The following is a 23,910-nucleotide window of genomic DNA, read 5'->3' on the forward strand; positions in this document are numbered from 1 at the left end:
GCTCTGGCTGCAGGGGGAGGACGTGGGCAGAATGGGTGGGGTGGGGTGGGGTGGAGTGTGTGTGTGTGTGAGAGAGAGAGAGAGAGAGAGAGAGAGAGACGCACACATCCCCCTCCCAGCCAGGAGAAGATGAAAGCAGCATAGACCCCCAGCACTGCTCCTGCTCCGTTGGCTATAGCCACCTTGTGCTGGCAGCCCTAACATCTTCACCCCCAGATGGAAGTGGTTGCCCTGCACATGGGGGTGAGGGCAGGAGGGGTGGGAAGAGGCAGTCTAGATGCCTGTGTCTAGACTACATCCCTCTGTCGGCAGAAGGATGTTAATGAAGCACTTCGAAAGTGCAAATGAAGTAGGGATTTAAATATCCCACGCTTCATTTGTTCAATCACGTAATAGCGCTCTTTCGAACAAGCACCATTTCGAAAGTAAAACTGCAGTCTAGACGTGGTTCTTTCCATACTTTTACCATTGTCTTCTTACTCATCTCTTTTCCATCTCATTTCAGATGAGATTTTCCATGCCCTTTAATCTATTCAGCCTTTTTGTGCCTGCCTCTTTTTCTAAAGTATGCTGTTTGAGATGGGTGACCAGTACTGCAAATAGTTGTCTAGACAAGGCTGCACCCGCAATTTCAATAGGGTTATAATTTTCCATATTTTTCTTCTTCCTGTTCTTTATATACACTAATCTCTTGTTTGATTTTTTTAAACTGCATCTGCACGTTCAGGTGAAATCTCCCACTGTGCTGTCCAAAGGGAAGCTTTTTCTGAATTAATAAAGTTAATTTACAGCCCTATAAGGGGTGTGCTCAGAGGTGGGTTACGGTTTCCCAGAGCCCTGGCTCAGAGCCAATGGAGGGCTCTTCCCATCCCTTCTGCCTGTGGCCCCACCCACAGCCCTTTCTGTCCCTCACCCAGGACACCACCCTGTTCCACAAAGGCTCCCCCTCATTCCGTCAGTCCCCTCAGCCATTTGTTCCTTTCTCCCCCCACTGCAGCCCCAAGACCAGAGAAACTCTGTCCCCAAACAATGGCTCCAGGCTGCAGCAGGGAGAGCGAGCTCCTCCAGTCCCAGAGCTTCCCCTCCCACCCCCACACCCCTCGCTGTGCTTCTGCAGGGGAGCAGGGTCAGGGTGCTGGGGCTTCCCCCCTCCCACCCAGCACTTCTGCTGGAGAGCACGGTCAGGCACAGGGACTTTCCCTGACTCCCATGGCTTCTGCCAGGATGGAGTCAGGGCACTGGGGACTTCCTCTGTCAGGGTCAGGGACTGCTAGGGGGGCTTCCTCCACCGAGGGACTTCTGAAGGGGAGGGGAGCAGGAACACTGAGGGGGGGTGTTCAATCTGTCTTGTGGCTTCTGTGAACTGGGGCGAGGGTCATTGGGAGGGCTTCATCTATCCTGTGGCTTCTGAGGGCATGAGGGGGGTGACTTCAGGGCCCAGTGGCTAATTTGCCACAGTGTATGATAGTTCAGTTTTCCTCTCCCATGCACATTATATGAAGTTATTAACTTCAAGTTAGTCTGTCGTCATCTTACCCCATTGCCTAGCTTGATTAGACCGTCTCTAAAGTTCCTCTCTGTGGCCTTGACTAAGCCTGGTCTCCTCTACAGAGTTAGATCAATGCAAGGCAGCTTACACTAACCTAACTCTGTAAGCGTCTACAGTAAAATTTTGCACCCACCACCGTAATTCACCCACTACACTGACTTATTAATGCCACCTCCGTGTAGCATAGAGTCAATGCTGAGGTGATTAGTTGGATGCACGGTCAGAAGTTATCCCAAAATGCCCACCACTGCCACTTCAATTGGTGTGGTCGCTTTTGGTGAGGACACGCCTCGCTACTATAGAGACCAAAGTACAGACAGGGACAAACAATGTAATTACTGTGGCAGCTGTATGCCGATGTAAATTAGGTCAACAATTTAGTAATTTAGTCCTATACCAAAGAATTCCCAGCACTTCCCTCCTTTTTCATTGGCAAATTTTGCTTCATTGCTATTTCTTTGTATGTTACCATGAGTTATGCTCAGGCCTGGGGCTCCCAGCTGTTACCACAGAAGCAGCAGGAGCCTTGGGCCATTTAACTGCCTCCTTGAATGGTGTAGAGCTGTGAGCGACCTACTAAGGTCAGTGCAGTGTGAGCACAGACCTGTGTTGACCATAACAGTTCTGTAGCAGCTGCCCCACAAAGCTCCATTCCCTGCTACAGCGATTGCTCTGGTTACAATTGGAAAGAGCACTGCCCGGGGACATGGGGACAAAGAGCCACCATCCCTCCCCACGAATGCCTTTTTCCAGTTGCCCAGCTCGGTGAGCATAACTAGCAGCTCTTCTTTGGTATGTGCAGCTGCCCAGTCGACCACGCCAACTCCCTTCAGGTCACTGTGGATAGTTCGGAGTGTTTGAGACAGACTTCTGTGAATAGCAAGGAGGATGACGGGGCAGAGAGGTGGTGGGGGGAGAGTCCAGCTATACCACAAGTTGGCATCTGTTCAAGACTAGGGATGCCAATAGGTAAGGCTTACTGGGTAACAGATACCAGGGGAGCAGCTCCCTGCCTGCAGCCCACTGCAGGGAGAGGGTTTCTCCAGCACTGCTGAGCCACCCCGTGGGGCTGCTGGCTCACAGACCACATGGTCCTTCACAGCTGCCAATCCCGCTGGCAGCAGCTTTTCCCACTTTGTCTCACTAACATGGTGCAGGATTCGACAGGCAGCTACAATCTTTCAGGTGTTTTCTCAACTGAGATCCAATCCAGTGAACAAACACTTCAATCTGCCAAAAGCACATTCAATGGTCATTGTGCATCTACTGAGCTGGTAGCACCAAAGGGAGATTCAGCTGTCAAGGTTAGGGGAGGCGGCGGCAAGGGGGGGCGACACCCCGCCCCACCGGCCGTGGGGCTGGTACCCCCGCAGATGGCCCAGGGGAAGCCCCGAGGTCCCTCGCAACCGGCAGGAAGGAAGATGCCGGGAGGGGCTGGGTGCAGCTGGGGATGCGGGGGCGGAGCCACTCGTGGGACACTGGCGCAGGCGTCCTGGAGGGGAGGGGCGGTGCCCTCCCGGGGTATAGAAGGGCAGAGAACTGAGGGCCAAGAGGAAAGGAAGGAGAGCGCTGGATGAAGGGACTGAGAACCCAGAGGAAACACCGGGATAAGCCGGCCGGTGAGCGAGGAAGCAGCCCAGGGCGGGTGCAGAGTGGAGCCCACGGGCTGATGCGTTGAGGCACCTTGCCCCATCAGCCAGGTGAGGGGAGAGAGGTTAGTCTCCCCTGCCTTAGGACCTTGGTCTGCGGTCTGGAGAGAGGGAGGGCCCAGACCCCCCTCACCTCCTCACTCAGGTGATCGACAGAGTGACCTAAAAGAGGGGCCACAGCCCTCCGTTTAGTGAAATTAGAAGAGACTGGGACGACCAACGGGGCAAGGGGATGTGACCAAGGCGGTCAGTGTCAGGGCCCCGTGACAATCTGGACAAACTGGAGAAATGGCCTGAAATAAAGAGGATGAAACTCAACAAGGACAAATGCAAAGAACTCCACTTAGGAAGGAAGAATCAACTGCACACATACAAGACGAGGAGTTCTATGGCATCTAGGGATATAAGTGGCAATTTGACTAGTGATGCAGCTAGTCACTTCCTCCCTTGCTGCCTCTATTAGAGGGGCAGCAAGGGGGGGAGCAGGAGCCAGTGCTGGTGGGGATCCAGCTTAAAAGCCACTTCCACCAGCACTGTCTCCACAGGGAGCAGGGGAGGTAGAAGCACAGCAGGAAATGGCGTGAGGCAATCTCCCCTTGCACTCCTTCTGCTGTGATTCTGCTTTTGAAATATACAAATGCCCCAGCAGGCCCCGTGCACCCTGCGGGGCTTCTGCTTTTGAAGCCGGCAGGGCTCTTGCTACAATTCACAGGCAGAGGTGCCCTTATAGTCAATGGAAATCCCATTGACTATTCGATTAGCTAACTAATCTAAATTTAACATCTCTAATGGCACCTTAAAGACTGACACATTTATTTGGGCATAAACTTTCATGGGCTGTTTCCCACTATGAAAGCTTATGCCCAAATACATTTGTTAGCCCTTAAGATGCCATAGGACTCGTCGTTGTTTATGCTGAAACAGACTAAGGGTGACTCCACTGCACTTGTAGCTCGAAATAAGCTATGCAATTTGAGCTACACAAATAGCATAGCTTCTTTAGGGTTAATTTCAAAATAGAGCGTTATTCCGAAACATTCCTTAATCCTCATGGAACAAGGTTTACAGGGACATCAGAATAGCGTGCCTGTTATTACAAAAGCTATTTCAAAATAGTGCCACTGTCTAGATGCACCCTAACACTGCTACCCCTCTGAAATACATTGAATGGGAAATGACTGCCTAAGGAGGATTGCTACTGAAAGGGATTGGAGGGTCATAGAGAATCACAAGTGAAAGAGTCGTCACTAGTATAACACTGCTGCAAAAAGCAATATAGGCAGCCCAGAATGGTGTGTAGCAGGGATGCTGTAAGCAAGATCATAGAATCAGAATCATAGAACCATAGGGCTGGAAGAGACCTCAGAAGGTCATCATGTCCAGCCCCCTGCTCTAGGCAGGACCAATCCCAACTAAATCAACCCGGCCAGGGCTTTGTCAAGCTGAGACTTAAACACTTCTAGGGATGGAAACTCCACTACTTCCCTAGGTAACCCATTCCAGTGCTTCACCACCCTCCTAGTGAAACAGTTTTTCCTAATATCCAATCTGGACCATTGCTCCTTGTTCTGCCATTTGTCACTACTGAGAACAGCCTTTCTCCATCCTCTTTGGAACCTCCCTTCAGGAAGTTGAAGGTTGCTATCAAATCCCCCCTCACTCTTCACTTCTGCAGACTAAACAGACCCAAGTCCCTCAGCCTCTCCTCATAGGTCATATGCTCCAGCCCCCTAATCATTTTGGTTGCCCTCAGTTGGACCCTCTCTAATGCATCCACATCCTTTTTGTAGTGGGGGGGCCCAGAACTGGACACAATACTCCAGATGTGGCCTCACCAGAGCTGAATAAAGGGGAATAATCACTTCCCTGGATCTGCTGGCAATGCTCCTCCTAATGCACCCTAATATGCAGGACTTGACAATCTATGTAATCTACTCACCCGTGGCGAGTAGATTACATCCCAGAAGAGCCAGGTTCAGGCAATCTGCACATATGCAGAACGATCTGCGCATGCACAGAACACCGGACAGCGTGGCTGGCAAGCAGGGCTACAAGGGCACACTGTTGACTCATATCCAGCTTCTCATCCACTGTAACCCCCAGGTCCTTTTCTGCAGAACTACTACTTAACTGGTGGGTCCCCAGCCTGTACCAATGCTTGGGATTCTTCCGTCCCAAGTGCAGGACTCTGCACTTGTCCTTGTTGAACCTCATCAGATTTCTTGTTGCCCAATCTTCCAATTTGTCTAAGTCACTCTGGACCCTATTTCTGCCCTCCAGTGTATCTACCTCTCCCCCTAGCTTAGTGTCATCTGCAAACTTGCTGAGGGTGCAATCCATCCTCTGATCCAGGTCATTAATAAAGATATTGAACAAAACTGGCCCCAGAACTGAACCTTAGGGCACTCCGCTAGAAACCGACCGCCATCCTGACATCGAGCCGTTGATAACTACCCGCTGGGCCCAGCCTTCTAGCCAGCTTTCTATCAATCTTACCATCCATTTATCCAATCCACATTCCCTTAACTTGCTGGCAAGAATATTGTGGGAGACAGTATCAAAAGCCTTTCTAAAGTAAAGTATATCACATCCACTGACTTTCCCACGTCCACAGAGCCAGTTACCTCATCATAGAAGCTAATCAGATTGGTCAGGCACGAATTGCCCTTTGTGAATCCATGCTGACTATTCCTGATCACTTTCCTCTCTTCCAAGTGCCTCAAAATGAATTCCTTAAGGATCTCTTCCATGATTTTTCCAGGAACGGAGGTAAGACTGACCGGCCTATAGTTCCCTGATTGTCCTTCTTCCCTTTTTTAAAGATGGGCACTACATTTGCCTTTTCCAATCATCCAGGATCTCTCCCGATCTCCATGACTTTTCAAAGATAATGGCCAAAGGCTCCTCACTGACATTTGCCAACTCCCTCAGTACCCTCGGATGCATTAAGTCTGGTGCCATGGATCTGTGTACGTTTAGCTTTTCTAAATAGTTCCTAACCTGTTCTGTGCCCACCAAGGGCTGTCCACCTTCATCCCATATAAGAAGATATGAGAAGTGATTCTCCCACCCTACTCTGCACTGATTATGTCTCCACTGGAGTATTAGCGTCCACTTCTGGGTGCCACAGTTCAAGAAATGTAAACAAATTAGAGAAGGTCCAGGAAAGAACAACAGCAATTGTTAAAAGTCTAGGAGACGTGACCTAAGAAGGAGGATTGAAAAAAATTGGTTTAGAAAAGATTGTTTAGTCTGGAGAAGAGAATACTGAGAGGACATGATCGTTTTAAATACATAAAAGGTTGTTACAAGGAGGAGGGAGGTAAATTGTGCTCATTCACCTCTGAGGCTAGGACAAGAAGCAATGGGCTTAAATTACAGCAAGGGTAGTTTCGGCTGAATAAATGTGAGATCCTCAGATGAGGAGAGGTATTGAAGTTTAGCTGTGAGACAGTAAACTTTAAGATAGAGGTTTCAAAACAATAAGGAAGCTGGTCAAAGGGGTTCTAAAGACTTAAGGGAAATTAAAATCCTCAGGCTCAGTGGGAAGGCTTCTTAAATATACTGTCTTAGCTGCAGAAGGAATGCATATCAAAAAGGAGAAAAGGAAGCAGCAAGGCAAGAAAAGTATGGCTAAGCAGCAAAGTTCAAAAAGGTTTTGAAGTCAAATGGACATCCTTCAGAAAAGGGAAGCCCATTGCTAGTGAAGATGTAAAAAGTCTGAATAGTCCTGTGTCACATTAGAGCCGTGGTCCCCAACCCGGTGCCCGCGGGCACCATGGCGCCCGCCGGACCCTTTACATGCGCCCGCGGAGCAATCTGGGCTGGCCCCGTCCCCAGGAGTGCGGCAGGTGCCAGCCCCGGGCGCACGGCTGGCCCCGGGTGCGCCGCTCGTGCTGGTGCCAACCCTGACCCCCGCCCCCGGGTGCGCAGCGCGTGCCCTGGCCCCGGCCCCCGCACATGCCCTTGCCGGCCCTGGTGCCGGCCTTGGCCCCGCCCCCGGGAGCACCGCGCGTGCCCTTGCCGGCCCTGGCACCGGCCTTGGCCCTGGCCCTGGCCCTGGCCCTGGCCTTGGCCCCGCCCCTGGGGGTGCTGCGCCAGCCCTGGCCCCGGCCCCGGGGGCGCCGCGCGGAACCTGGGCAGCCCCTGCCCGGGATCACAGCACATGCCGGTGCTGACCTTGGGCGTGCGGCGCATGCTTGGCCCCGCCCCCATACGCGCAGCGCGTGAGCGGCCCCGCCCCCAGGCGCCCAGCAGCCCCAAAACGTTGGGGACCACTGCATTAGAGACTAACAAAAATATATACAATGTCATGAGCTTTTGTGGGCAAAACCCACTTCTTCAGATGAGCTGGAGCGGAAATAACAAGAACCTAGAATTTAGAACAGAAAAGGAAGGGAAAGAAAAAAAAAGGTACTTGTCAATTGTAGTAAGTGAGGTGTTAAATGCAGGGAAGGCTTGCCTTATAATGCAATATCCAATTAATGTCTTTATTCAAGCCCAAGGAAACAGTGTTAAATTTGCATATGAAGATCAATGCTACACTCTCTGTAATTGTCTGGTGAAATTCCTTTGTAGAAGATGGCTACTTTTAAATCCATTAATGAGTGCCCAGGCAGGTTAAAATGTACCCCTACAGGCTTCTATGTGTTACCATTTCTGATATCTGACTTATGTCCCTGTATCCTTTGGCACAGAGACTGTCCGCTTTGGCCAATAAACACAGCAGAGGGGCTTTGCTGGCACTTGATGGCATAGATCACAACAGAGGATGTGCAGTTGTATGGGGTGGCTAATGTGGTTAGGTCCTGTGATGGTGTCACCTGCATAGATGTGTGAACAGAGTTGGCACCGGGATTAAGAAGAAATTCCTTAACTATACACGAAGTTGAAAGCCTGTCAGCAAAGGAGCATTTGAGGTGGAAAAGGACATTTCAGAGAAGTTAATACTATTTTTTGCATCAGTCTTCCCTGGAAAGAATGTTGGGGGGAGTACCTACTCCTCATTTCCAGTGAGAAAGATGGAACACTGTCAAGCACGGAGGCTTCAGATACAGGGGATACTGGACAAATTAAATAACCAAATGTCTCCAGGACCAGATGGTATACATCCAATATCATGGAACTTAAGAATGAAGTAACAGGGGTGATAAAAACAGGCAATCTCCTATTAAAACAAGGTAGTGTTCTGGAAGACTAGAGGAGAGCATATGTTGTATCCTTCTTTTAAAAAACTGTCAGCTACAATCAGTAAGCCTTACTTCTCTCTCAGCTGCTGCATAAAGTCTTTTCAGACCCACATGGATTCAGATTTTTCCATTTTCTTTATAACCGGTACTGCTGGGGCACACCATGCTGTTGGGAAAGTTGGGAGTGCTATAGGTCTGAGTTGAAAGGCATAAGTAAAGCCATGGGGTGCCTAAGCTAGAGTAGCAGAGATTGCTACAAGCCAGGATTGAAATACTGTAATATTCACTCATACAAATCAAAAGATTTATTAGAAGGCTGCAAGTAACAGCTCCAGCACTCTGAGGCAGCCCCCATCAATAGATACAACATAACATCAAAACAAGACAGCAACTTGGCACTTTGATAGTGCTACAGCATCCGTTCAAGGAGTTCTGCCGTTCCTTGCTAGCGCTTTTCTTTCCTGACAGTCAAATAGGTGGGTACACAGTCCTTAACATCTGCCTCCATGCGGTACCTGTTGGATACCAACTCAACTCTTTTCATACCTTGGGTGGCCTGTTGCTTTGTTATTGTGTAGATACTCCAGTACTAGTCTCTGTAAGCTTGCTGACAAGACAATGCTGTTACTCTCCTGCACCAGCAAGTTTGTGTTAGATTTCATGGTGTACAAACAGAGATGTTAGCTACAATATAAACTACGCTTGCTGGAATGCTGCAACATACCATTCCTTAGAATCCAGAATGATAAGACATAGGACTCTGGTATAGCCTGGCATGACTCCCCACCATAGCGCCTCTTGCTGGTCACCAAAAAAGTCAGCTCAGTTCAGCCCTGGAGCACCCCCTTCCACCCAGTGGCTTGTCTGCTGTTACCTTTCGGTGGAGAACAGCAGACCAATGTCCCCTTCCAAGCACAAGACCTTTCCTCCAGGGTACAGTCCTATCACAGTGCCCACAAACTCTCCGGTCCTTGCCTGTAGGGAATCCTCAATCCCTTTTGCCCACTTTGCCTCAGTGACCCACTGCCAGGTTTCATCTAGCCCCTGTCTCCAGGGCAAACTGCAGTCTGAAATGGCCACTCATTTGCTGGGGAGAAGAGGTGGACCTATGGCCATTTCCTGCCCTGGCTGCTTCCCTGCAGCCCTGGTACCCCCAAGCCTGGAGGGGAAGGCCTCAGACTGGGAGTGTGCCTGGCCAGAGCTCCCCAATTCTGCCTCAGGAAGTCTCTGTAGCTTCCCTGGCAGTCAGGTCCCTCCTACTCCACAGCTGGAGCAAGAGTGTGCTCTACTTCTCACACAGGAGTCCCTATTTATACAGGGCCAGCTAGACCCTAATTAGCTGCTGCTTGCCACAGCTGTTGCCTCCACAGCCTTAGCCCTCTCCTGAATTTACAACCCTTGACAGGGCCAGAGCCGGGCAGGTGCCCTCACACAATCCAAACCAGAAAGAGACAAGGCAGGCTGCTCTATAAAAAAAAAAAGATTTGCAATTCATCCAACCTTATCCTAGGCTGGCTGGCTGCAGATTGTCTCTGATCACGCACTTCTCTGCAGAGCTCCCTGCCTGTGAGAAGACCAGAAAAACTCCTGCAGATTTAAAATATAGATCAAAAGTGTAATACTGTTTTCCATACACCTCACTAGGTTGCTAGATCAATAGATAGGTTGTTCTTGAACTATGCTGAACCTCCCCAGTCTGGTTTTTCTTTGATGTCTGTTAATGCACCAGAAATAACTCGGGGCTCTCAGACTGTTTTTGCCAGATGATGTCTCAAGACCAATCTGAGACTATTCTCACTGCCCTCAGCCAGCAGAGAACATCTGTGAGCAGAACTTTCTTTCCAGGTGCATGATGAATGTGTATGCAGACCGTTGAGAATTCATCTCTACAGGTGTCCTTTTGGGTAGTGCTTGGTAAGGAGCTACTCAGGGCACTAGGATCTAGGGACATTGTGAATTTTGTACCTTGAGCCCACCACAATAGTCATGCACTTACTTGGTTTCCCTCTCACTTAATTTGTGAGCTCCCTCCTCGTCCCCCTCGTCCCCCAAAAAAGGTCATCAGTCTCCACTTACTACGTTCATCCATTTGATCCAGAGACAATCCAACTGCAGGTTTTGAGGCATCACAGGGGATCTGGGAATTTAAACTAGCATGTTTTAGAAGTCCTTAGTTAGCTGGTCCAAGTGCACTGCCTGCGCTATACAATTTTGCACAAATCTCCTATAAAATCCACAAAGGCCTAAAAACTTCTGTACCCTCTCCAGGTATGCTCCAGATTTGTAGGGACCTTCCAGTCTTTTATAATGTTCAGTTTCATGGGCTGGCAGTCAACCGCATCCTCATAAACTATATGCCTAGGAAAGTGGTACAACTCCTGGCAAACTGACATTTGTCCCCTGCCAATTTAAACCCTGGTGCCTCAAAAAGCATTAACCATCTTTTCCATTCCTACCAGCTGTTCCACCTATGCTTATTGAAATAAACAAAATCATCCCAGTGCACAAGAATGTCTTCAGCTCTCAAAACACAAGCTAGATCATTCACTCCCCTTGAAACCATTCCTAGGACAATCCTGAGTCCAAAAGGCATCAGCAGAGATGAAACAGGAAGAAAGGGGATCAAAAAGGCAGTTGTTCCTTGATCTTCAGGAGCGCTTAAATCTGAGGGTATCCTCATACCAAATCAAAACTAGAAGGATACTTTGCTCCTTTCATTTTATCCATGTTGTCTGCTAGCTGGGGCAGCGTGTAGCTGCCTCAGCTGTCCATGAATTAAGGGTATATCTACACTGCAATAAAAGATCCGCATGGCTGCAAATGGCCCAGGTTAGCTGACTTAGGCTTGGGCTGAAACCTGAGCTCTGAGACCTTCTAAGGCGGGGAAGTTCTCGGAGCCCAGGTGCCAATCTGAACCCAGATATCTACACTGCCATTTACAGCCCCACTGCCTGGGCTCTGAGACTTGGTCTTGGAGGTGTTTGATCACAGTGGAGACATAGCCTTAGTCTCCTGTAATCGACGCACATCCTCTAGTCTGCACTCGGTTTTTTTACAGTCACACCAAGGAGTGCCTAAAGTGATATATAATGCTCAGTCAGGCTATCTTCTCACACACAATTTACCTTCTCATTCACTGTGACATGAATACAAACACTCTCTGGCTTCTGGACAATCCCGTGTGGTGCTCAGTCTCATCTCCCAAGCTCTTCACTGTTCTTGGTGAACACACTAGTACAGTGGTCTCCAACCTTTTTACACCCAAGATCACTTTTTAAATATCAGAACAGGCGACGATCTACCACTCTGCCCCTTCCTTGAAGCCCCGCCCCTTCTCAAAGCCCCGCCCTCTCTATTCTCCTCCTGTCCATCACTTGCTATCCCCAGCCCTTACTTACACACTCTGATAAACAGTTTATTTTTAAATTATGCAATATATAAAATTTAAATCACATGTTTATAGTTATGAAATAAATGGCCTGTTTTTTATTCATGCTATTTAAAACTAAAATGAAGCATTTATAATTATACATTTTGTGGGGAAAGTTCTGCGGCTGGGGGCAGGGGAGAGGGAACAGGGTGCTGGGAGGGCAGAGGACAGGGTTCTGCAGCTGGGGACAGGGTGCCAGTGGGGACAGAGTTCGGGGAGTGGAGACAGGAGTGGGGACAGAGTTCTGTAGCTGGGGACAGGGGAGTGGGGTCTGGGGAGTGGGGACAGGGGGCGGGGTCCCAGTGGAGGCAGAGAGTTCCCTGCATCTGCTTTCTCCCAGGATTCCCTCCAGATGGAAGCCAGTGCATGCCTCCTCCGGGCCCGACTCCCCCCCACGACGCAGGGAAACTCCGCTCATGCCTGCCCCGCGCCAACTCACCCTTCTAGTGCCGGTGCAGGGAAGTCACTGAGCTCCTCCTCCGGGCCGACACCTCCTCCCGCAGCGCACCCGGCAGAGCAGCCAACGCACTTCCGAAATCCCCAGAAGTGGCGTCAAGCTGCGGGACTTCCGTCCACCCGCAGGAAGCCGGCGCTACCTCCATTTTTGCTGGAGGTAGGTAGTGGGGCTTCTTGGGGGGTGAGGGGAAAATGGGGGAGGGACGTGGACACGGACGCCTCGCGATCAACCAGTCGATCCTAGTATATCCTAAAAGCAGCTGCTCCAATTGCTTCCTTTCAATGCTTATGTCAAGTCAGCCCCTAGCTCTGAGGCATCACAGCTCTTGACCTCTGCCCCTGAGAGAGGCTTTCAGTTACACTGGACATTATCTTTCTGGGCTGGTTTTTCACTAGCTGCACTTTTGGATCAATCACGTTAATTGCTTTTGCTCGGCATTCATCCTTTGGTCCAGCTCCTACTGAGCTCCTAAAATGGGCTTTTATTCTCTCTGCCCCGCCCCTTGGCTTCCGGGGAGTTAAAGAGCAGGACACGGCTCAGCCCACATGAGCTCATGAAAGGGTTCTTCCCCGTCGGGGTCAGTGAGTGGCCACCCATGCTTGCTACAGGTCTCATACAGATAATTTCTTAGCTCTATTTCAGCAATTCTCAAACTGTGGGTTGGGACCCACAGTGAGTCATGACCTGATTTTAAAGGGTCATCAGGACTGGCTTAGATTTGCTGGGGCCCAGGGCTAAAGCCAGAGTCCTAGTCCCACCACCCAAGGCCAAAGCCTGAGGGTTTCAGCCCTGCCTGTTGGGACTCAGGTTACAGCCTCCCCCGCCCCACACACACATCCCACTTTGCTGTTCCCCTCCTCCTCCATTCAGGGCAGTGGGGTTTGGGTGGACTCAGGCTTTGTGTCCCCCCCCCCTTCCCCCAGGGTTTTGTAACAGTTTTGATGGTCAGAAGGGGGGCATGGTGCATTAAGTTTGAGAGTCCCTGCTTAATGTTATTTAGCTCTTTATCAATGACCTGGAAGAAAACATAAAATCAACAGTGACAACATTTGCAGATGAGACAAAAATTGATGAGGTAGTAAATAATGATGAAGACAGAACTCTTATCCTGAACTAGCCAGATGGGGTGCAAGCAAATACTGTTCATTTAAAATGGCAATATACAAATGTAAACATCTAGGAAAAAAAGATGTAGGTCATATTTACAGGGCATGGGACTTTCTCTTGGAAAGCAGTGACTCTGAAAAAGAATTGGGTTGTGGCAGATACTCAACTGAATAGGAGATCACAGTATGGTAATATGGCCAAAAGGGCTAATGTTATCCTTAGATTCATGAATGGGAATCTTGATTAGGAGCAGAGAGGGTTTTTTATCTCTGTGTTTGGCACTGGTATAACTGTTGATGGAATTCTGTGTCCAGTTCTGGTGCCCACAATTCAGAAGGAGGGTTAATAAATTGGAACGGGTTCAGCAAAGAGCCAAGCCAATGATTATATTATTAGAAAACCTGCCTGTCGATGATAGACTCAGAGAGTTTAAGCTATCTATCTTAACAATGACAAGGTTAAGGGGTGATTTGATTACAGTCTATAAGTACTTAGATGGGGAACAAATATTTAATAATGGACTCTTCAATCTAACAGAGTAAGGTATAGAATGATCTGCAGCTGAAAGTTGAACTTAACACAAATTCAGTCTGGAAATAAAGTGTATATTTTTAATGGTGAGAGTGATTAACTATTGCAGCAATTTACCTAGGATTGTGGTGGATCTTCCCATCACTGACAATTTTGAAATCAATATTGGATGATTTTTTAAAAAATATGTATTATTAATTTTTGTGGGGGAGTTCTATGGCCTGCGCTGAACACAAATTTAGAGGAGATCACAATGGTCCCTTCTGGTCTTGAAATCTACAACTCTATGAATTACAGGAGAGGCTGCTGATGCAGCTCCTTATGCACCTTCTCTGCCTTATGAGAGAACCACGTAGATTTTCCCAGAATGCTTATTACTGTGAAGCAGTGTAGGTATATGTAGATGCACAGACTTGGTTGGCATATGGTTGTGTTGCAGTAATACAAGTGTAGAAATAGCCTAACCATGTTTGTTATGTTTGTGCAAATTGAAGTGCTACTAGTGGGCAACAAAAGTTATACTTATGTTCTAATGCGCACCACATTTTTAAAGAAAACAAAACACATTTACATCATTTTACCTCAAATATATCATGTGCGTAATTGGTGTGTCAAAGTGACTATTAATAATACGTACTGCAGCAATTCTGAGTTATGGACACCAGTTCTTTAACTAGCCACTTTTTCTCATTTAGATGTCTTGGGATGAGGGAAATGGCTTTTGAGAGGGGGAGGGGAAGAGGTAAATGTTATGATTTCATTTTTTCTTTTCAGTGGGAAAAAAAATCTGTGTTACTCTTGGAAAGACAAGGGAGGGAACCCGAGGTGTCATGCCGCTAGCTGCCAGAAACATATATGAATGCAGCCCAGTTGGCAAAGAGCAAATGAACGGTCCTGCCTGTCAGCCCCATGTGTTTCCTGATCTTTATTCTCTATAGCATTACCACATGTCGCAGAATAAGTAACAAAGCATTAGCCGTAATTGCAGGCTTCCCACCAAAATAAAAATACACAAAACAGCTCTGCAATTTAATATTTGTACCAAAGTATGAAGCCTGAAGATGACTCAGCGCTCCTGAATAAATACCCGCATTCACCAGCGTCACTCATTAAGGGCTTCTGTTCTGGGGAGGTCGGGGTAAAGACCGGGGGAGGGGGACAGAACTGAAGACGTTTAGATGATGTCATGTGGTAGACATCACTTAAAAGCCAGATGGGGAACATAGGATGGAAGTTTTCCTTCCTGATTTTGGCTCCCACAAAACAGTGCAAAGATTATTCCTCAGATCCTTTGTGACTAGAGCTGCAGAGCAATTGTACCAAGCGGTAACACACACATTCTCCATATTTCAATACATATGAAAACCCTTAAACCCTGTCATACACATACAATGGAGTCTCTGGGCTGTTGGCTGGTGGATTTTCTCCCGAGTTGCCCTGAGTACAAGGACAGCCTGAATGACTTCCCAAGAGTGTACAGTTTCTGGAAAAACAGAATTTTCCATAGGAAAAAATTGATTTTGGCAACAATTTTCCATCATACAAGGGCCAGTGACCCAGTCACTCCACACCTGCCTGCATTGCCAGTTATTATTGGGCTAAGATAGTCTGGTTTTTAAACTTACTGGAAGCGGGCTGAGGCAGAGGCAGTGTCCATACAGAGGTCCAGATGAGATTCCAGACGGGCGTTTGATGATTTAAAAATCTTTTAAGCTGTTTGTGGGAGATTTCAGCAGCAGCCAGCTCTAAGCCAGAAAACAGGCCTCTTCTAACCTGGAATCAAGCTACAGTGCAGGGATGTGAACCCCATTCTTCCAGAGACTCGTTGAAAGGTTAGATATTTTTCATGTATGTCTAAAACTCCCACCTCACCACCCCAAAGAAGAAAGAAAAAGAAGTGTCAACAAGGCATGAGGTTAAACTGTTTATTCCCCACATCTGCCTGGGTTCTTAGTGTGGCTATTCCCACTATTATTAATAGGACTAGAGGTTTTACCCAGCATTGCCTGGGTCCTTGCGGAGGCTCAGGGTAGGCGGTTGGATATGTGGTGGGGCTTAGGGCAGTGGTAGGTGCAGGAATTACGGGAGGGCTCAGGGCAGGGAGCTCAGAGCAGGGGGCTTACTGAGGCCACTCACAGTGGCAAAGTTGGCACTGCTCAAAGGAGGGGCCAGCACTGCGCTGCCCAGCCCTGGCGTCTCTTGAGGAGCGCTGTGGGTCCTGGCCTAACATCTCCTTGGGGATAGAGGAGGATCCGCATCTCCTGAGGGGAGGGGGAGGAGGCCACAGTTGCTAATCCCACCTTCTTCTGCGGGGGAGGGGGAGAGTTTCTAGCCCCAGCCCATTTTCCTGGCACAACCAAACCCTGACCTGGCTTTAAGTTACAATAAGAGGAAACTGCCTACCCCATTTGGTGAGCCTAGCGCTTACCCTTTAGGAGTTCTTGAACAAATGGGCTCACAGAGGGTATGTCTATACTACAAAGTTAGTTCGAACTAACTTTCATAGGCGCTACACTAGCGCTCCATTAGTTTGAATTTAATTTGAACTAACGGAGCGCTTAGTTCGAACTAGGTAATCCTCATTCCACGAGGATTAAGCCTAGTTCCAACTTACTAGTTCGAATTAAGGGGTGTGTAGCCCCTTAATTCGAACTAGTGGGAGACTAGCCCTCCCCAGCTTTCCCTGGTGGCCACTCTGGCCAACACCAGGGAAACTCGTCTGCCCCCCTCCCGGCCCCGGACTCCTTAAAGGGGCACGGGCTGGCTAGGGTGCCCGTGCCAGGTGCAAGCCTGCCAGCACCCAGCCAGAAGACCCTGCACCTTGCACGGATCGAGCCATCCACCCGATGCCCCCCAGCCCTCCCCCTCTTCCCGGGACCAGGCTGGCAGCTCCCGGGAGCTTGCCCGGGACCTCAAGAGGCGGGCACCCGCCTGGGCTAGTGCAGACATCGTGGACCTCGTCCACGATCTCCGCACTAGGCACAGGAAAGTGGCCGTCTAGGGCAGGAGAGCTGCCAGCCTGGCCACCCAGGAGCAGGTGTGCATGAAAATCAAGGGGGTCCACTGAGACCCCCGACCCTGAGCTTACAATGGCCGTCCTGGGTCAGAACAAAGGTCCATCTAGCCCAGTAGCCTGTCTGCCGACAGTGGCCAACCCTAGGGACCCTGGAGGGGATGGACCGAAGACAGTGACCAAGCCATTTGTCTCGTGCCATCCCTCTCCAGCCTTCCACAAACCTTGGGCAGGGACACCACTCCTACCCCCTGGCTAATAGCACTCCATGGACCCAGCCTCCATGACTTGATCTCACTTCCCTTTAAACTCTGTTCTAGTTGTAGCCTTCACAGCCTCCTGCAGCAAGGAGTTCCACAGGTTGACTATTTGCTTTGTGAAGAACAACTTTCTCTTACTAGTTTCAAGCCTGCTACCCATTCCTTTCCTTTGGTGTACTCTAGTCCTTCTTTATGGGAACTAATGAAGAACTTTTCTGTATGCACCCTCTCTACCCAACTCCTGCTTTTAGAGACCTCTATCCTGGCCCCCCTCCGTCTCCTCTTTTCTAAGCTGAAAAGTCCCAGTCTCTTTAGCCTCTCTTCATATGGGACCTGTTCCCAACCCCTGATCATTTTAGTTGCCCTCCCCTCTCCCAGCCTCTCTCTTCCCCTCTCCCACCTCCTTTTCCCAGTCTCCCCCAGTTTTGTTCAATAAAGACAGATTCCATTTTTGAACACAATTGTCCTTTATTTTGTACATCAAGAAAAGGGGCTAGGGAAGGGTAAGTGGAAGGAGGTGAGGGAGGAATGGGGTACGCGCCCCCGATGGGGAGGACTGGGCTGGCTCTGCGGGCTTCTGGGGGTGGAAGCTCTCTTGCAGCTCCCCAATTGCCCCCTCTCTCCAGATGGCAGCCTGCGGCAAGTGCAGCCGGGCTGATGGCCGAGTGCTGTGATGTGCCCAGTGTGGGTACTCCGGGCACTCCAAGCCAGGACTGCTTTGCAAGCGGGGCATCCCTGAGAACTGTCTGTCCGGAGTGGAGGTCGGGTCCCTTTAAGCGCAGCCCTCGGCTAGCCTGAGACAGCATCTCCACGCTCTAAGTCCTCCTCTGACGCCCTGCCGGCACTGCCATCCTTTAGCCCGGTTCAGGGTCCACTTAATGTGGACATGCTAGTTCGAATTAGCAAAACGCTAATTCGAACTAGGTTTTAGTTCTAGACGCGTTAGTTCAAATTAGCGCTGTAGTGTAGACGTACCCAGAGAAACAGATGCACAAATCTCTAAAATATAGATATAGATATAGAGTATCTCACTGTGGGTGGGAGTCAGTCGTGATTTTTTCTCTACATTTAGAATAAAAAAGTAAAACAGCTGAATGACATCATACATGTTTTCAATAAATGTATTTTGTCTCATTAAAGCTTTCCACTTACTTTAATCAAGTGTCACAAAATTGACTCTACAGAGCGACAGTTCTAGATAGAATACAGTAGATCACGACAGGTATGGATTTCTGCAAATGAAAGCAAAATGGCTTTAAAATGAGGAGAAAGGGTGTTCTATTTTAAACGTACTGTTTTCTAATGCTTTGTGATATGTCAGAATAAAAATGCTGCACAAGCATAAAAATGATCTGAGGCACAGAACAAAGTGCATCTAAAGTTTTATAATGTAGAGAACAGAAATACAATTAAATCAGAAAGGAAAGGAAGTTCTGCATTCAGCAGAGCATGTTCCGTTGTCCCTTAAAAGATGCAGCATGATGGAAACTAATTTACAGTACTGTGGAAGTGACTAGTTTCTTGACTAGGGATTGAACTGAGAGATGCAATTTTTTAAAAGTCTATTTTCAATTTTGTTTTTAAGAAAAGGACATTGCTATCTTCCCTACAGGTCCCTTTTCTTGTTATGGAAAACAATTGCATTCCAAGCACCTCCGATTTTCCTGGCACAACCAAACCTTGACCTGGCTTTAAGTTATGAGAAGAGGAAGCTGCATACTGAATTTGATGGTCCTAGCTCTTACCGGTTAGGAGTTCTTGAACAAAGGGATCAGTTTAGTCCATACAAGGCATTTGGACGTTATTTTGTATTAGCTTGAAAAGTAAAAGAGAGTGAGTATGTGTGTGTGTGTGTGTATCTTTTACTATACTGACAGAGTGATGTCATCACTCTGTGTCCCGCAGCCCCTCCCCACTCAGCCACCCGGCCTCCTCCCTCTCGCTCACCCCATAATGTGGTCGGCAACCTATGGCTCATGGGCCTAAATATGGCTCTTTGACTCTTCAACAGCAGTGCTCACCTTCTTTGCACCTTGAAGGAGAGCTGCTGCTGGCCTTGTGGGGGAAGGACGGGGGACAGGACTGCATGGCAAGGGGGTGGGAGGGGGTGAGGCCTATGGGGGGGCTGGAACTGGGGTACACCTTGGCCCCCTGAGCCACTACACATCAGCTGGCAGAAGCTCCGGCAGCTGCCTGTGGAGGGTGGCTGCCGTTTTAAAAACAATGATGGGGCTCTGGTGGTGGGACCTGCACTGGAGGGAGGTGGTGGGGGGGGTTGGGACTGCGGTGGAAGGCAGCTGCCATTTTAAAAACAGCTGATCGGGGTGCCAGCAGCAGGATCCATGCAGGGGTGGGAAGGTGGTGGCAGGACCTGCACTGGGGGGATGACTGGGAAGGGGTGGTCAGGACTGGGGTGCACCCCATTCCCTTGAGCCATCACACAGCAGCTGGCTGAAGCTCTGGCAGTCACCACATGGTGGGTGGCTGCTGGTGTTTTAAAAACAGCTGCTACATTGTGCCAGCAGCAGAACCCACATGGTGGGGAGTGGGAAGGGAGAAGGGACCCTAGCTGTGGGAAGGGGGTAAGGGCCCAGGCTGGTGGGGCCGCAGTCCAGCCTTCCCCGGTGGCCAGTGGGGGAGCCAGGGTTGCCTACACCCCGCAACAGGGGGATTGGCAAGCACAGCCCCCGGTGTATGTGTATATGTGCAGTCCACCTGCCAGCTTCTCCCAAAGGCCAGCCTGGGGACAGAGGTATTATATGTTTAGATAGTTTCTCAAAACTAGGTGTCTAAAGTAACAGTGACATACCATCCAAAACCCCAGGGATTGTGCTACAGAGATCTAATCCATCCATCCATCCTTTCAATGTGTTTTTTCACTGCATGTCCCAGTCAGATCCATTTGATTATCATGTATTTGTTTATTCTTGATAGCTCACACAATGTGTTAGGAACTTTTCAAGTATAGAACTGTATTATGCAGTCACAGAATGTCAGATGCATCTGCTCCCTTCCAAACTTATCATGCATCCACAAAGAATGAGACCAACACTGGACTTCAAATTCCCCTTGACCAAAGTACACACGGTATCCACATAATGTATGTTGTAGTGTAGAATAACACACTGCAGCACATTGTAAGACTGACCTTGTGATTTGGACAATAATATCATGCCATGCAATTATATACCATGCAAACTGCTTTGAAAGACACAAATGATGCGTATGCACCTAATTTCCATTGAGTTCCAAAGAGCTTACAATGTAATAGTCGGCTGGTTAAAACAAATTGTCTAAATTTTTACTTGATGGAAAATTGATTTTTTGATTAAATACACTTTTTTTGTTTGGTTGTTTTTTTTGTTAAAAAACTCAGACACCTGAAAACTGAAAAATTTCTGGGCCCAGACTGAAAACATTTGCTTGAAAACCAAACATTGCTATTTAGAAATGCCACTGCAGTGTCCCATGGGAGTCATGGTTTGCTTGCTTCATACATCTTTTCTCCCCATGCGCCTCAGTCCCCAGCCAAACTGTATCTCCCATGATGTGCTTGCAGGTTTGTGACTCCCATTATGTACTACAGGAGCTCAGCAAGAAGGGAGACAGCAGGAGATACACCATGGGACTTGTAACTAATCAGGAGTGAAGTTATCCATCACTTAAGGACCAAAGCAGTCTGCACACTCTGATTCTGAGAAGGCAGATTTTCTGTCCTGGAGGGCGAGATATGCAGGTAATTTGATGTGAGAAACCTGCCTAAGCAAAGATTGGAACTTGCTAATAAAGGTTACATCTACAATGCAACACTATTTTGGGATATCAGAGTATCCCGAAATAGCTATCCTGTATCTACTCAGCAAGCCCATTGTTTCGGGCTCGCTATTCTGACGTCCCTGTAACCTCATTACATGAGAAGTAAAGCACATTTTGGAATAGAAGGTTATTTCAAAATTTGGTGCTGTGTAGACAGCACCAAATTACAAAATAAGCTATTTTGAAATAAGATTGAAATGAGATACACACTTTGCGTATCTCAGACTGCATATCTTATTTTGAACTACAGTGCAGTGTAGACGTAGCCATAATGTCTTAGCCACTAGCAAGCATGCTCTGTTTTGTTGGTAACTCTAGCTGTCTCTTTTTCTCTTATTTTGTATGACTTAAATCTCTGTTCTTTATTAATAAACATGTTCTTTGTTTTCCTATAAGTCATCTCAGTGTGATTATATGGCAGTAAACAGTGAGTCTGCTGCACTGAAATGCTTTACTGATACTCTGCTGTCTCCTCTTTCTTTCCCCTTCAGCATGACTTCCACATTTCTGCTATCGTTGTGGGGAAAAATCATGGACAGTCAACGTTAACAAGATTCTTGACTCTGTGAAAGAAAAATACTGATAACATGGTTAGCAGGTCTTTGAAACCGATGAACAACTTTAGTCTGTAGGCAGATGGCCATCTTTGAAGAGATCAGATCTGAGCCTCTCAGAGGAAGAAACCTTTCCTTTCTATCTTTAACTTGGTGTCCTTTTCTGCTACCATAGCTCTCACCCCATGAATTTGTGATAAAACACAAGAGACTTCCTGTTAAATAAACCTGTGTATGTATGGTTTTCATCTTCTTTCTGTGCAGCCCTTTCTCACTCAATTCAGGTGCCTACACGATCCATTGTGGTTAATGCAATAGGACAGTGTTATGTCAAGTATACTCTACAGAACGTATCCACAATAAGGCATAAAGAAATTTGTGTGAGAGAAACTATTTGCTTTCTGAAACCAGAGCATACGCCTCAACCAAATCACTGATCCCAGGCTTGCTGCCACATCCTAGCCCAACAGTAAAAGCAAAAGGTAAAAGCAACATATTCCAAAGGCAAAGCCAATACTAGGAGGTAGAGTCCTGTCCCCAAGAGACAAGGTAGGTGAAGTAATATCTTCGTTTGTTGAAGAAGTGGGTTGTGCCCATCAAAGCTCATGATCCCATCTACATGTTTTGTTAGTTGCTAAGGTCCTGCAGGACTATTTGTTGTTTTTTAAGTTTTTCCAGTTACATGGCTACCCCTCTGAAGCCCAAGAGACAATGTAGGTGAAGCAATATCTTTTATTGGACCAACTTCTCTTGGTGCGAGAGACAAGTATTCAGGCTTAGGGTACGTCTAGACTACATGCCTCTGTCGCCAGAGGCATGTAAATTAGGCTACCAGACATAGGAAAATGAAGCGGCGATTTAAATAATAGCCGCTTCATTTAAATTTACATGGCTGCCGCGCTGAGCCGACAAACAGCTGATCAGCTGTTTGTCGGCTCAGCGCGATAGTCTGGACGCGCAGGTGTCGACATCAAAGGTATTTGTCGACCACCCAGGTATACCTCATCCCAGGAGGCATACCTGGGTGGTCGACAAATGCCTTTGATGTCGACACCCGCGCGTCCAGACTATCGCGCTGAGCCGACAAACAGCTGATCAGCTGTTTGTCGGCTCAGCGCGGCAGCCATGTAAATTTAAATGAAGCGGCTATTATTTAAATCGCCGCTTCATTTTCCTATGTCTGGTAGCCTAATCTACATGCCTCTGGCGACAGAGGCATGTAGTCTAGACGTACCCTTACACAGAGCTATTCTTTAGGTCTGGGAAAGCAACTCTGAGCATCACAGCTAAATACAAGATGGAACAGACTGGTTTGCATAAGCAATTAGCACATATTCTAAGGGCTCATTCAAAGCAGAGTGGCTAGTTAAGATCTCTGCATTCATAGGATAAAAGGGGGGGAGACATGTCATTGGTTACAAATTGTTGTAATCAGCCAGAAATAATTTTCAGCCAGTTATTTTTAGTGTTTAGCAGGGTTCTGAATATAAGTTCCCACACTTGTCTTTTCAAAGTGTTGTGCGGGTTTCCTGTGAGGATGAGTACTGATAGGTCAGATGTAGAGTGATCAGTTTGGGTACGTCTATGCTACAGGGCAAAGTTGAATTAAGATACGCAATTTCAGCTACATTAATTGCATAGCTAAAGACCAGGTAGCTTAACGTGGCATTTAACACTCTTTCTTCGACTTCGCTTACTCCTCATGAAAGCAGGGTTACTGGCATCTATCGGAGCACCCTACTCACTTCAAATTAGCTGTCTTAACTAGCCCACTAATTCAGACCCTGGAAGATCGACAGCAGCAGCCTCAATTTTCCTCTGTAGTGTAGACATGCCCTTTGTGAAAAGTGTTCTCACAGAAGTAATAGGGATTTTTTGTCTTTTATCGTTTTCCTGTGTGAGTTCATTCGAGAGCATAGTGAGTGTCTGGTTTCACCCATTTAGTTGTTTGGGGGGCATTCATAATCTAAACTGCCGAGCCTATACAGGACAAACCTTTTTATAGTACAGTTAACCTTTGAAATGTATTCTCTGCAAAATAAATATAGACAAAATTCCTCTCCCCTCCTAGGGCGTGTCAACACCACATCTGTAGCTCGAAATAAGGTACACAATTTGAGTTATGTAAATTGCATAGTTTATTCGAGTCAATTTCAAAATAGTTTATTTCGTAATTTGGCACTGTCTACACAGCACCAAATTTTGAAATAACCTGCTATTCCGCAATGTCTCTTATTCTTCGTGGAACGAGGGTTACGGGGACATTGGAATAGCGAGCCCATTATATTTTGAAATAATGGGTGCACTGTTAATATGCGGGATAGATATTTCGGGATATCTCCAGTATCCCAAAAT

At 47.8% G+C, this 23,910-nt stretch overlaps 1 long non-coding RNA gene across 4 annotated transcripts in view; it reads left to right on the forward strand.

The window, feature by feature from the left end:
* The window catches only part of LOC142819250 (uncharacterized), a 58,174-nt gene extending 36,366 nt beyond the window's left edge, over positions 1–21,808 (forward strand). The window contains exons 3-6 of one of the 4 annotated variants that reach the window (XR_016347653.1): positions 12,158–12,430; positions 18,798–19,018; positions 20,745–20,921; positions 21,493–21,808. This is a non-coding gene — a long non-coding RNA (uncharacterized LOC142819250). The remainder of the gene's footprint in view (positions 1–12,157; positions 12,431–18,797; positions 19,019–20,744; positions 20,922–21,492) is intronic. The other 3 variants (XR_016347654.1, XR_012897067.2, XR_012897074.2) reach the window with 3 other exon arrangements.
* The last annotated feature ends 2,102 nt before the right edge of the window (positions 21,809–23,910 follow it).

This window comes from Pelodiscus sinensis, chromosome 1 (assembly GCF_052426305.1).
Source record: "Pelodiscus sinensis isolate ZL-2025 chromosome 1, ASM5242630v1, whole genome shotgun sequence".
Classification (NCBI taxonomy): domain Eukaryota; kingdom Metazoa; phylum Chordata; order Testudines; family Trionychidae; genus Pelodiscus; species Pelodiscus sinensis.